This window comes from Falco punctatus (assembly GCF_963210335.1).
Source record: "Falco punctatus genome assembly, chromosome: 8".
In the NCBI taxonomy this organism is placed as follows: Eukaryota; Metazoa; Chordata; class Aves; order Falconiformes; family Falconidae; genus Falco; species Falco punctatus.
The window spans coordinates 29318485-29331037 of NC_137588.1; the positions used below are offsets into that span (position 1 = coordinate 29318485).

At 42.3% G+C, this 12553-nt stretch overlaps 1 protein-coding gene across 17 annotated transcripts in view; it reads left to right on the forward strand.

The window, feature by feature from the left end:
- TMEM177 (transmembrane protein 177) overlaps positions 1 to 10687 on the forward strand; it is a 57235-nt gene extending 46548 nt beyond the window's left edge. Inside the window, exons 2-5 of one of the 17 annotated variants that reach the window (XR_013930039.1) lie at positions 1 to 864; positions 6315 to 6418; positions 9151 to 9379; positions 9910 to 10687. The exon at positions 1 to 864 is cut by the window's left edge and continues 21824 nt beyond it. The gene's annotated coding sequence lies outside the window, so the exon portion shown is untranslated. The other 16 variants (XR_013930028.1, XR_013930029.1, XR_013930031.1 and 13 more) reach the window with 16 other exon arrangements.
- The last annotated feature ends 1866 nt before the right edge of the window (positions 10688 to 12553 follow it).

Below are 12553 nucleotides of genomic sequence, written 5' to 3' on the forward strand. Positions count from 1 at the left end.
TCCAGAAGGCAGTAGTAAATGTGAATGATCAGCTATGAATCCACTCAGTGGATATCCTGTAAGAATAGATTTTGAGCCCACATTTTGTATCTGCAAACAGTTCTGAAAAACGGTTATCTGTGAAATGATTCCATAGTGCAGACATTTGGTACAGGGGTGGTGTTACAGCTCCAGGACCCCCTTTTTCTCATAGAAAGAACAAAGGACTTGACTAGGAAATAATGTGAGTGGGATTCTGATCCACCATACGTTGACAGTGCATGGCAGCCAGGGGTCGTGGACAGCCAGCCTCCCTTAGGGTCACACAGGGCTCTGAAGGTTAAAGCAAATCCACTTTCCTCCTCCTCTGGGACAGAAGTTTCAACCTGCAGAACCAGCGTTAACTTCGTTGAGCTCATATTCACACCTCATTGCTAGAGGCATGACTTCTTGTTTTGAACCTTTCTTATCACTTTCCCAGATTTGACCTGTTTTTCTTTCTTCCTTCCTCCTTCCTTCCTCCTTTCTTTCTTTTTTTTTCTTTTTCCTTTCTCTCTCTTTTTTTTTTTTTAATTTCTGAGAGCTAGTGTTACAGTGCTGTTCTAAATGAGTTACCCTTAAACACTGAGAGATGCCTTCTCAGGTGTTTTTTTTCCCCTGCATTATATCTGATATCCACATAAGCACTCTGTGTTTTAGGAAGTCACTGATCTGCTGTATCAAATCTTAGCATCTCCCTTAAGGACCAGAAGTTTCAAACAGGCAGGATCCTCTCCATTTCCCTGTTTTCTTTATATCCTTGGTAGGTGGTGTCCAGCTGATGTACTGTGGCTCCCCATGCTGCCTCCCTTCCCTCAGCCCACTTCACTCTGGAAAGCTTTGCATGTAAGTACCTGGCTTCCTCTGAGGAGCAGGAGTGCTTTGCCTTTGCCCTCTAGGAGAAAATGAGGTGTTATTGGCAACTCTCAGGAATAAATAACTGCAGCCTCCTCACCGAGACGGAAGGACAGAATGCCTTCAGACCAAGCTCAGGGTAGTTCACGCTGTGGATCTGAGCAGGTCTAACCCTCTGATGCAAGGTTATGTAGGCCAAGTCATGGTGCCACGTGCTGTTTTACTACCAACACTTCAGTAAGTGATGGTTATTAGTCACTTCAGATATAACAGCTGTAGGCTACATGATGTAAAAGCACAAATGCATCTATTTTGCTGGATGTCTGAGTAGTTGTTTTTTAAATATATATTTTCTATGTATATTTTCTTTTGAGAGGGTGTTCATGCAACAGTTTACTTGCATTGGTTTGTATTGGAAAGGCCTATTTTAATGCCACTTCTCAGCTTCAGAAACTATGTTTAAACTTTATTCTAGCAGGACCTAATTCTTTATGTCACTGAAGCAAACCCAAGCTGTTTGGGCTGTTAAAAACAAACAACAAAAGCCCATCTCAGCCTGGCAGTTTCAGCAGAAATTTAGCAGCATGAAATGATGCATTAGGCAAGACCATTACTTTTACCAGACATAGCGTGGTGCGTTATAAGTATTATCAAAACTGACCTTCAGTTGTCAAATTAAGTGAATAGATTTGAGGCACATTTGGCCAAACCTCTACACTTAGTTTGGCAGGGCAGACCCCTGCGCTCCTCTGAGATGCGCAGCCTCTTGGCAGTACGGCCAGCGCGTTGGAGCTGATAGCCCAGAGCTGGGCTGCTGTGCCCTGAGCCTAAGGAGGGCTGTGATGTTAGAAATCACATGCGATGAGCCTCCGGGTGGGCTCTGGGCATCTTCCTGCATGGACCTTGTTCCAGGATTAAAGGATTTTGTGACAGAGGAGGCCACAGGGATCAGTCAATCTGACTGTCTCTCTAGAGAATTTTACCCACTGTAGCTGGTAAATTTCCCTCATACATATTAGATTACTGCACCCACTGCCTTTAACTGAGCACTATTAAATAAATAAATAAATAAATACGTATTTCCCTTTTTATTTGTGGCTCAGCTTTTGCAAATCACTAATATACAGTGACAAAAAGCTCCACAAAAAACATCACAAGCCTTGGGTAAAAAGGCAGGAAGCATAATTACTGTTGTGCGCAACAAGCTATTGCACATGTGGTGAAGGTGTGATCCTAGCATTGATTTTTTTCCATTACTGTATCAAACTCCATGTGTGAAGCATTAACAGTGCTTCGGTGGTTGTATATGAAAATCTGTCATTTGCTAAAGCTGCCTCAGTGCCTGTCCTCTAACATCCCCCAAACCTGCGCCATGCCCCCCGCCGGGTATTTCAGCAGTGTGAGAAATGATCACTCTTGACACCCAAGAACTAGAGAAAGAGAGAGAGAGGGGAGCAGGCAGCACCTACTATTTGCAAGATTGCACCTGCCACAGCACCCTGAATGATGTGGGAAGGGAGTCAGGGTTTTGCAAAGCGGGCAGAAATGAGTAATTTATCCCCTGAGAACAGGAGCTGCCAGTACATGTGTGCCAACGTGCCCCAGCGCTGTGGTGAAAGCCAGCACCCAGGGAGCAACCTCCTTCGCCTGGGGTTGGGTGAAGCACTCTATCTTGTCCTCTTCTTAAGCCACTGATCCAAGGCAGACATGGAAAAGAGCCTTTCTGTTTTGAAACTTCCTACAGTTCCCAATTCTATGTACATATTCCAAATCCCCAAGATACAACTGCTGTGTTACCTGCTTGATCCACTTGCCAGCAAATTTGGTTTTCAAATGCAATTGGTAAAACGGTTGCTCTGTGTGGTGTAGCCATCCTGTGCAAAGCCTTACTTCCCTTTCTGCTTCACCTTCAGGAATTCTTTACTTTTCCTAAAATGTGGGCGAGCTGCCTTATTAGGATCCTTAGGGCCACAAGAAAGGACAGAAAAGGAGTTGGAAATGGCACACCGGAACCTCCAACTTTTAAAAGGTTCAAATTTTGGGAGGGAACAAATTACAACAAGAGTTGGGGAGTGGTGTCAGATGCTGTGGTTGGAGGGTTGGTAAGAGGAGGCAGGGGGTGCATCAGGATCGATCCGGTTACTTGGGGGAATGCAGAAATAATGATCTGGTACCAGCTCTACATCTGCTCAGTCTGGAAAAACTGATTCAAGTTCAAGATGTTACAGGCAAGATAGTGAGCAAAAGATAGAGTAGAACTGGGAAAGAAGGGGGTAGGGTCAGGGGAGTGAGAGGGGACAATGAGGTAAGTTGTTGCATGTTGTGGTATAACCCCAGGCAGCAACTAAGCACCACACAGCTGCTCGCTCATTTACTCCTCCCCTGGGAGAAGAGAACTGAAAGGATAAAAGTGAGAAAACTTGTGAGTTGAGAGAAGAACAGTTTAATAACTGAAATATTGTTGTTGTTGTTATTATTAATGCAATGAAAAGGAAAATAACAAAGAGAGAGAAATAAAACCCATGAAAGGCAATTGATGCAAATGAAAACAACTGCTCAGCACCAACCAACCGATGCCCTGCCGGTCCCCAAGTAGCACCTCCCCCCACCTCCCCAATCTTCCCATCAGCTTTACATGCTGAGCAGGATGCCATATGGTTGGAATATCCCTTTGATCCATTGGGGTCAGTGGTCCCAGCTGTGTCTCCTCCCAACTCCCTGTGCACCTCCAGCCTCCTCGCTGGTGGGGTGGGGTGAGGAGCAGAAAAGGCCTTGACCCTGTGTAAGCACTGCTGATATATAATGAAAACATCCCCAAATTATCAACACCATTTCCAGCACAAATCCAAAACCCAGCCCCACACCAGCTACTGTGAGGAAAAGTAACTCTACGCCAGCCAAACCCAGCACGTTACAAAAGCAGTGCTGTGTTTCCCCAGTGTGTTATATAGAAAAGTGAAAACCTGTTGAGATTTTATACCATAGGGTCAGGCTTTCTGTGAGCATACATCTTCCCTGTGCTTGTTACCTGAAAGTGATTTTGATTATTGAGACTCTTCCAGGATTATTTTTGCTATAAAATGACAGTCAGATACTTGGCAATTGTGATTTGAAGGTAAGTAAAATTTATTCAGTATCACCAGTGTATCATTCTGCATGATTGATTCATTGAATGTCCTGCAAGAATGTTAAGTAATTTCATAGGAATATAAAATATACTAAAGGAATTGGGTGCCCAAAATTTATTTCCTTGCTTTCAGTAACTCCAGTTGCTATTGCTTTTTAAACAAATTTTCTAATATTGTAAACTGCAACATTTTCCAGTTTTGTTGTTGTTTCTTTTATGGTTAACTGGAGTAAAAAAGGTCCACATAACGTTTGGAGTTTCTCCTTACAAACAGAGAGAACAAGGTCCAACCCAGGAACCTGGGAAAACTAAATGCCTCCTCCCTGGTTTTCCTTAGCAAGCAAAATTTCTCCACCCACCAATGCTCCAACACTGTCCAAACAAAGAAGCTGGCAGTAAAGGGTACATGGGAATATTTTTGCTTTGTTTCCTAGTACATTCAGATAAAGAGTCATATTTATCTGCACCCTCAAGCTCATTTTAACTTCTACAGTAGTCCATCAAATCATAGTCCTCCTACCTCCCCCCTTAGCAATAACGCACCAAAAAATTAATTCCATAAGTCACTCTGTCAACTTAACCCCACTCCTGCTCTGGTCAGGAGGCATCGCGTGCCTCTTGCCAGCCTGGCTCCACGGGAATCGCCTGCCTGGTCCTGCTTGGAGCTACCTGCAGCTCTACTGAGGCACCTGGCAGGCAGGGCCATGGGAGAGGCAGCCCGGCTCTGCGCTCTTTGCCAGCTCTTGCAGTGAAGGTCTCTCTCTGGGCTGGTGGCTTCCTGTGACACACATTGCGCAGGGGAGACCTGGGAGCAGTTCTTGTTCTGGCAAATGGTGCTGCTCCACTGGAGGCTGGCCACCAAAGACACGTATTTTGAAAAGCAGACATGCAACCCACCTGCTGCCCTGCCACATCCGTCCTTTCCCATGCTCGGCGCCCCCGGTACACCTCCAGCTTCATCAGGAGATTTTCTTGTATTCTTGTCTTTATGGTTACTTCTCAGCTTGACCTCTCTGTTGGGAGGGTGCCAGCAAAATTAGAAATTAATTTTAGGTCTAGCAGTGGTTTATGTGCTGCAGCTGCTCGGCCGCTGGAAACACGATTCAATCCCAGATGCAGTCGCTGGGCACTGAACTGACTGCACAGGGTAAGTTTTCAATCAGTATTGACCTGAGCTGGGGCTCAACCCATCTGCGAGAGATGAGAAGCTCCGCAGAGCTACCATTTAAAACTCCCTTTGGTATGCCGAATCCCTAGCACCAGCATATCCCTTCTTTCCCAGGATTGTTATGAAGCAAACTCCATTTCATTTAGGTCACGACCTTTTCTTTGATTTTTTAGAGAATTATGACCTACTTTGTGGTGAGGCTTTGTGCTTGTTTTTAGCTCTTTGGATGGAGAAACTGGTGAGTAAGTTAAACACCAGAGGCTAAGCGTTTATTTTTTAATACTAGCTTCTCAGTGCAACCAACCATAAAATATTTATGGTTCTTCCTTGTAAATCTAATAGCTACTAGTTCTGAATTCTCCTGACCTTGATGTAGTCTCCTATACCTCACTGCAAAGTATTATGTGAAATTCTGCCAGAATGACACCTCTGGGCTTGAACACAGTAAAGAGTCCACAGCTTAGAATAATGCTGTGTCTTGCCACTGGCTAAACTGATTTAAGCATTACTGTATCTACTAAAAGAAAGGAAAGAAAAGGAGATACCCCCCTCCCCACTCTCTTAATCCACCTTTCTCTATACTAATCTGAAGATGAGCTTGTGAATAGTCAATAAGGAGGCCAGGGCTCAATGACAGTTTGCTGAGCATCTGGCCTAGATCCTCAGCTGATGTAGATCACATATATTTTGAGGCTCATCACATCAGCAGCAGACGGCTTCCTGAACAGTAAATATTTACTCCTATAAGGCCCTATTCAAATTCAACAAGCCATCTTTTTCTATTCCAGCTTTCTTCCTAGATTAAGTTCAGATAAGCTAATTAAAGCATGTTACAGCAAGATGGGCCAACACAGCAGTGTTTTGAAGCCAGGTTTTGATTTTTGCTGGAAAGGAAGCATGTTGCTGATGCTGTACCTTAATCAGGTCATATTGAGGTTTCCCCATATTATATTTGCCCCCTTCCTAAAACAGTAAGTGCTACCAGTTGGCCTATAACACACAGTGCGTTTCTGAATAGTGTGAAATATGGCAAATTATACATAATAAGCAGACTCCTAATAATGGGAATCTGGGATAACGAAAAACCTGATAGAGGGGACAGCCCTGAAGAAAGTCTCTGACCTTCACTTTGCTTTTTCTAAGTAGAGACTCCAAGACATGCTGCAATGCATTTATCCCATAAACATGTCACACAAGAGAGGCTGTGCCTGAGTCCCCGAGTCCCTGGTCAGGGCTGCCTTCGCTGAAAGGTAGGAGGATCTCGGGTTGTTTACTAGAAGTATTGCACAATTCACAACACAAGTTAAAACCTAGGTTAGCAGGCTCTGTGAGAGCCACCCTGGATGCTTTCCCAGCTGCCTGGGTCAAAGGCTTACATAACATCAGGAAAAATAATGTTTATCTGTGGTGCTATTTGAAGTGTAAGCTTCATTTAAAACATAATCTACTGTAATTTTTTCCAGCTAAGTATGCAATTTTGGATTTCTAAGATATAAAGAGATAAAAAGCACTAGCTCATTGTACTGACGTATATTGTTCAGTTAATTTTAGATTTTGTCGCGCTCTCTTGGTAAACCATTTCACACATTTAGGTAATTATCTGATACAATTGCACGTGAGTAATACCTCCAGGATGCACAGACTTGCTTTATCCCTCTTCCATGCAGTGCCAAATAAGAAGCCCTAATGAAGTCAGTGCAGTTGCTCCAATGTGAGATGCATCTCCACTGAGAGCCTCATCTTTACACCACATAGATATATAAACAGAGCGATACTGTCACTGTATTGTTTTAAAGACTCAGTTCTGTGCTGAGTCTTCAAATTTATGTTGACTCAATAAATTGTTTGATGGTCTCAGTGTAGCATCTAGTGGAGAAAGGGTAAATAACAGAAAAAAACACAAAGCAGAACCATGCCATTACCTCTTGCACATGGCAGGGATGAAAATGTGAACTGTTGAGGAGTGGGAATGCTCACTTCCCCTGATGAATCAGCAAAACACTTCTAGGGTTACTCCGAAGCGGCTGCAGTTAACTGGGTACAATGTGGGGCTTGTAATCCTGGCAGAGCAGGATGGTATCAGTGGCTTGAATTCAGCTCGGGAAGGTCTCTGTCTGAGGTGCGCAGTTGCTATGATGACAATTTATCCTTTAGAAACTTCCCTACTTAGTTTAAATTTGCTCTCACTCCAGCAGTAGTGTTTCTGTCCTGGCTAAGAGCCAATTTTGCGTTTCTTTCGTTCGTGCCAATGCTGTCTCCAGTCTAACTCGGAGCCAGGGCTACTGTTCCCCACGTTCTGTCCTGACTTAGCTCCTGCACAACCCAAATGCTGTCAGTGCTACTGCAGTGGCTGGCTGCACTGGAAACATCGCAGCCAGATCGGGCTCAGAAGGGACTTGGCTCAGGACTAGTCCTGGGCTCATGGCACAGCCAGACTTCACGGGGCTCAGGGAAGCTGTGAATGCGCAAGCAAAGCAGGAATTGTTCCTGCTGCCTTTCTGCAGATTTAATCTGGGATTCAAGAGCTTAGCTTTTGAGACATATCAAATCTTAGCAGGTCCTGAAAAATGGCATTGAACAACAGCAAACAAACCTGAGAGTTACATTTTTAACTTTTTTTGTTGCTGTTCTGAATGTCATTATTATAGCCTATTTATAAACTAGAGTAGGATACCAATGGCAAAAGAGAAGAAAGCTTAATTTTCAATAACCATGAACTTAACAGGGTAAAGAATAAAGGCTTGTTTTGTAATTATTTTTCTTCAGACTTTACTGGGACTTTTTCATGTGCATAATGTCTTCAGTATTTTATGGGGAGGTGAACAAAGAAGCACAAATCTGTACACCAGAATCTGCCTCTAGGCACAGTTCATAGTGGAGAGTCCTCCAGAAGCACCACTGTTAGAGGAGGCAGACAGCTATGAAATTAATGATGGGGTTGCAGAGCCAGTTCCTCATGATATGGCATGGAAATGCGCTGCCTTGGGCAGGAGTACAAAGTAGAAGGTAAGTATGTCCCTCATTAAGAGTACCTCTAGAGAACACTGCGATTAATCCAAAATGATCTGAGATACAATTGCTTTGCAATTCATGAGGACTCTGTATGTTGCCATATACATTCTATGATTTTATGATTCTCATTTTCCTATCTTGGTGCAAAGAGTATATAGCTGATAGTGCTGCCTGCGGGCAGTGAGGCTGCTGAGGTCATCTCCTGAAGTGCCTGTCAGCTGTCTCCAAAATCTTAGTCCAGTCCCTCATTACTTGATGTCTTCCTTTTCCTCTGAACTGCTGGGGTTCCCATCTGGTGATCCCAGAACAAAAGCCCACCGGAATCAGGATAACTACCCTGTTTGCTGAGAACTTAAGAAAGGGCAGCAGACATCACTGACAAAATCTCTTCACAGCAGTCCAGCAACAGAGCCTAGAGCTGGAAAGAATGAGCTCCAGATTTTTACCTTTTTAACTGGAGAGGAATTACTTTTTGCACCCTTTCTGCTGTGCTGAGGTGACTTGGGAGCATCAGTAGCAACACTACTGGTAAAGCCAAGCATTCAAAAACAAGTTTGTTTCCAAGATGATGAAATACAAAATATAGTTGCATTTTTATTTGCATTCTGTTTTTTTTCTCGCTTTTTTGACTTTCATATTTCCAAGTCCCCACAAGTGTTATGACTAGCAACGTTGTCATTATCATTCTTATCATCAGTACGATGGCTGCTTATAACAGTAGTACCTGAAAGCTAAGATTCTTAGATAATAAGCAAATTTCTTGAGCTGTGGGCAACATTACAGACCTGCTGTAGATCAGATAAAAGCCACATTAAATCTGCAACTAATTGGTAGCCTTGGTGGTGGCGTCACCAGAGAGATGAAGCACTGAGCCATCCTGACCCCAGTGTGTAGTCCCTCTGTGGGTAAGGTAGGTTCAGACAGCATAGCGGTGTAAATGCAATACAATGCTTTATTATTTTCAATGCAGACTACAGTCCACAGGGCTGACAACTTGCCATTTATTGGATGCTCTGTTCTTCTAAGCCCGTGCTAACACAGAAGCCAATACTGTGTCTGTGAAGGGATCTTCTCAGGGCTCCATCCACCTAACAGCAGCCAAACAGTTTGAAAACTTCCAGTGGCTCTCTGGTCTTCTTGTCTTTGCTGGCTGCTTTGGAAGATGTCATCTGGTACACTCCATCCATACTATTTTTAGGGTACGTACATTTTTAAATAAAAAAAAAACACATACCAACATTTTGCAGTCTTGATCTGAAAATAATTTTTTCACACCCTATTAGAAAATGCAGTGAGCTGAATTTTGTGTAAACTTTGATGCTTTTTATTATTCTTAATCTGGCTAATTTCTACACGATCAGCCCAAGCCTTTTAATAATTTTTGCTATTTATAATATGAACTTTGGAACTACTTCAGGAAGCCAGAAAGTGAATGTTCTGTGAATCAAGAATTCAGAACGAGTTGTACAGTTCCTGGAAGAACTTAACTGGTCAAAAATCTCTCTTGACAATTTTAATTACTTTGCAGGGAGGCCAGAATGTGGGTGTACCAGGAAGTAGTTTGCACGTATGTTTTGTTTAGCTGAGTTGCTGCTGTGCAGTCTTTTGTCTTTTTCTTAGGAAAGGTCAAATTTGGCAGTTTTCTGTACTGCACATTTGAGCAGATGGTTAATGCAAGGTAAAACCAAACCACAACAGTCAATAAACGCTCTTCTATTTTTCTCTTTAGAGATACTTGTAAAGAACATTTACTTTTGAAACACATCATGTTATACTGCGACAAAGAAAGATGTTTCTGGGACTGGAGTTGCATTTCTGGCTATGGCTTACCAGCGGGGGAAAAGCCTTTCACTGGTGCTTGCTGTTGGCAGACAATGTTGACCTCAAAACCTCAACTGTGAAACTGTGGAGCGGTGAGAGGTGACATACGGTCTCCTCTGTGTTTCAGATGAGTGAGTAGTTCTGTGCAAACTTTTGTAAAGAAGCCTGTGAAAGGCCAAAGTAACCAAACACTACAGTTTTTTAAATCCTCAGCAACAAAACGGGAAGGGATGACAGAGCAGCCATTTTCTCCTACTTCTTTTATATGTATTTGTGTTTTTCAAAAGGTTTCCCAATGTTTTACTTGAAACAGGCCTGAAATATGAAAACTGCCCATCTGAAAGCCTCAGCTTATTCCAGTGCTTGCCTTGCAGATGAAGGAAACAAAACAAACAAAAGCAACTTCTTTACAGAGGTGGAATGTGTATTGTTTATCTACACAGGCTGCTGTCACCTTAGAGAATAAAATGCCACAGCCTTCGCTCAGAAGTGGAGATCTCAGCAACATCTTAGCAGCAACTTATGCACATATGGCATACTACTTAGAAACACTGCTATGTGACTTTCAGCTTGAGAGACAACTGTCTACCTTCCTGAAAGTTACCTACAATTCAGCCAGATATAGGACAACGTGAAGTTAGGAAAAAAAAAAATAAAGCCTGTAAGGCTGGAATCTACATGCCTGAGCTGCTTGTTTCAGAATATTAATTGGATTTCTTTTTTTGGTCACTGTAGAAAGAAATCAATAGAAGAATTGAACTAATTCCTTACAACTTGAGCCCACTGGTACTCTCTTGCTTTTTTGCATGTTTCTCTCTCTCCTCTAAAGTACTCCAGAAACTTTTGACAAGTTGCAAAACCAGGAGGCTTTGGTGGCACTTCTTAGTGCTGGTTTGCTTAATGATGGACTTAGGAAAGGCAAAAACTATTTTAGAGCATGCAAGATAGCTCAGACCAAAGTTATAGGCTTGTTGCAGAAATTACTGGGTGAGGTTCTTTTGGCTAAGTCAAAGTGGAGGTCTAAATAAATGGTCATTTTTGGCTTTGTATCTATGCAACTGGTTTGCCTAAAATAAGATCACTATGGATTTCATCTCAAAATGTTGATCAAATCCCTGTTAAGGGATATTTCATTCATTGAAATGTTTTATCAGGATTTCTCATGTTCAGTACCCACAGGATTAGATAGGAAGCAAAAATCATGAGACACATGTCTTTTCTGCTGCAGCTTTGTGTAAGAAAGGCTGAATTGCATCACACCAAAGGTCCAGATAACCTGGCACCCTGCAGTTGCCTATAGTAGAAATATTAAGGACAGAGCTGTTACAACTTCATTTCTCCTCCTATTTACCGTCTCAGTTTCTGGCAGTCTAAGGACAGAATTGGAGGCTCTGTCCATCTCTCTGTAAAGCAGCCTGTTCTGCCATTAATTTGTCTAGTTACTTCTTGCAGCCCTCAGAATTTCTGGCGTCTAAAATATCTCATGACAATGAATTACACAAATTAAGCAGATGTTTAAATAAGTACTTCCTTTTATTTGTTTCACACTTCCATCTGAACAAATATTAGTAGATTGATCCTAGTTCTCCTAAGAAATGAGTAATTGTTCCCTGTTCACATTTCCCATGTCAGACGTGATTTTTGATACCTGTATTATGTCTCCCATTTGTTGTATCTTCCATGTAGTCCTCAAGTACTTGATCTGTCTTACTAAGAAGGCACTCCATCTTTCTGATCAATCCAGTCACTCTTTTTTCTGTTTTTCTCATGTTATTCTGATGCTTAAGATGCAACCACATATCAAGGTTCTATAAGCAGAAATGTGTGTTGTATCAAAGGAAAGAACGTGATTCCTGAGGATTTGTACAGCAGTATTATGACTTATGTTTGCTTTTTCATTTTCTTCATTCCTTATTCGTCCTAACTGCCTCTCTGAGCACTGAGATAACAATTTCAGAAAACTCTTCATACTTACTCCAAAGTATCTTTGCTGACTGTTGTGAACTAATTTAGAGCCTACTACGTTGCACAGGTAAGAGGGGGTTTTTGCTTTCCTCTCATGGACATCTGTGATCATTGCATGTCAGGTGCTATTTTATCACCTATTCAGTCTTTATCATGATTTTTTTTTTGCTATTTTGTGCCAGCAGCCTTGGTTTTGGTTTTCCTCAATAATTGTGAATCACTGGAAAACACTGTCACCTCACTGTTCAATCATGTTTCACTTATCACTTGTGAACATCTTTTAAAGCATAGGTCTTGCTGGTTATTCCCTTCTTTGTGATCACTTATTCATCCATCTTCCTTTCAAAACCAGTTTCTAATCATAAAAGAAGCTCCCGTTTTGTGCTTTATAAAAATGTTTTGGGAAATCTGTGCACGTTTGCTTTATCTAGGCTGCATGTTAGATGTTCATGTCACGTTTAGAGTTCCCTTATTGTTCAGACTAGGAAGATACCCAGAACATACTCTGTCTCCTCTGTGCCATACATTTGGATTTCCTTTCTGTGGAAATTAGACTGAGAGCAAAAGCAAGCTGGGAAGAGAATGAG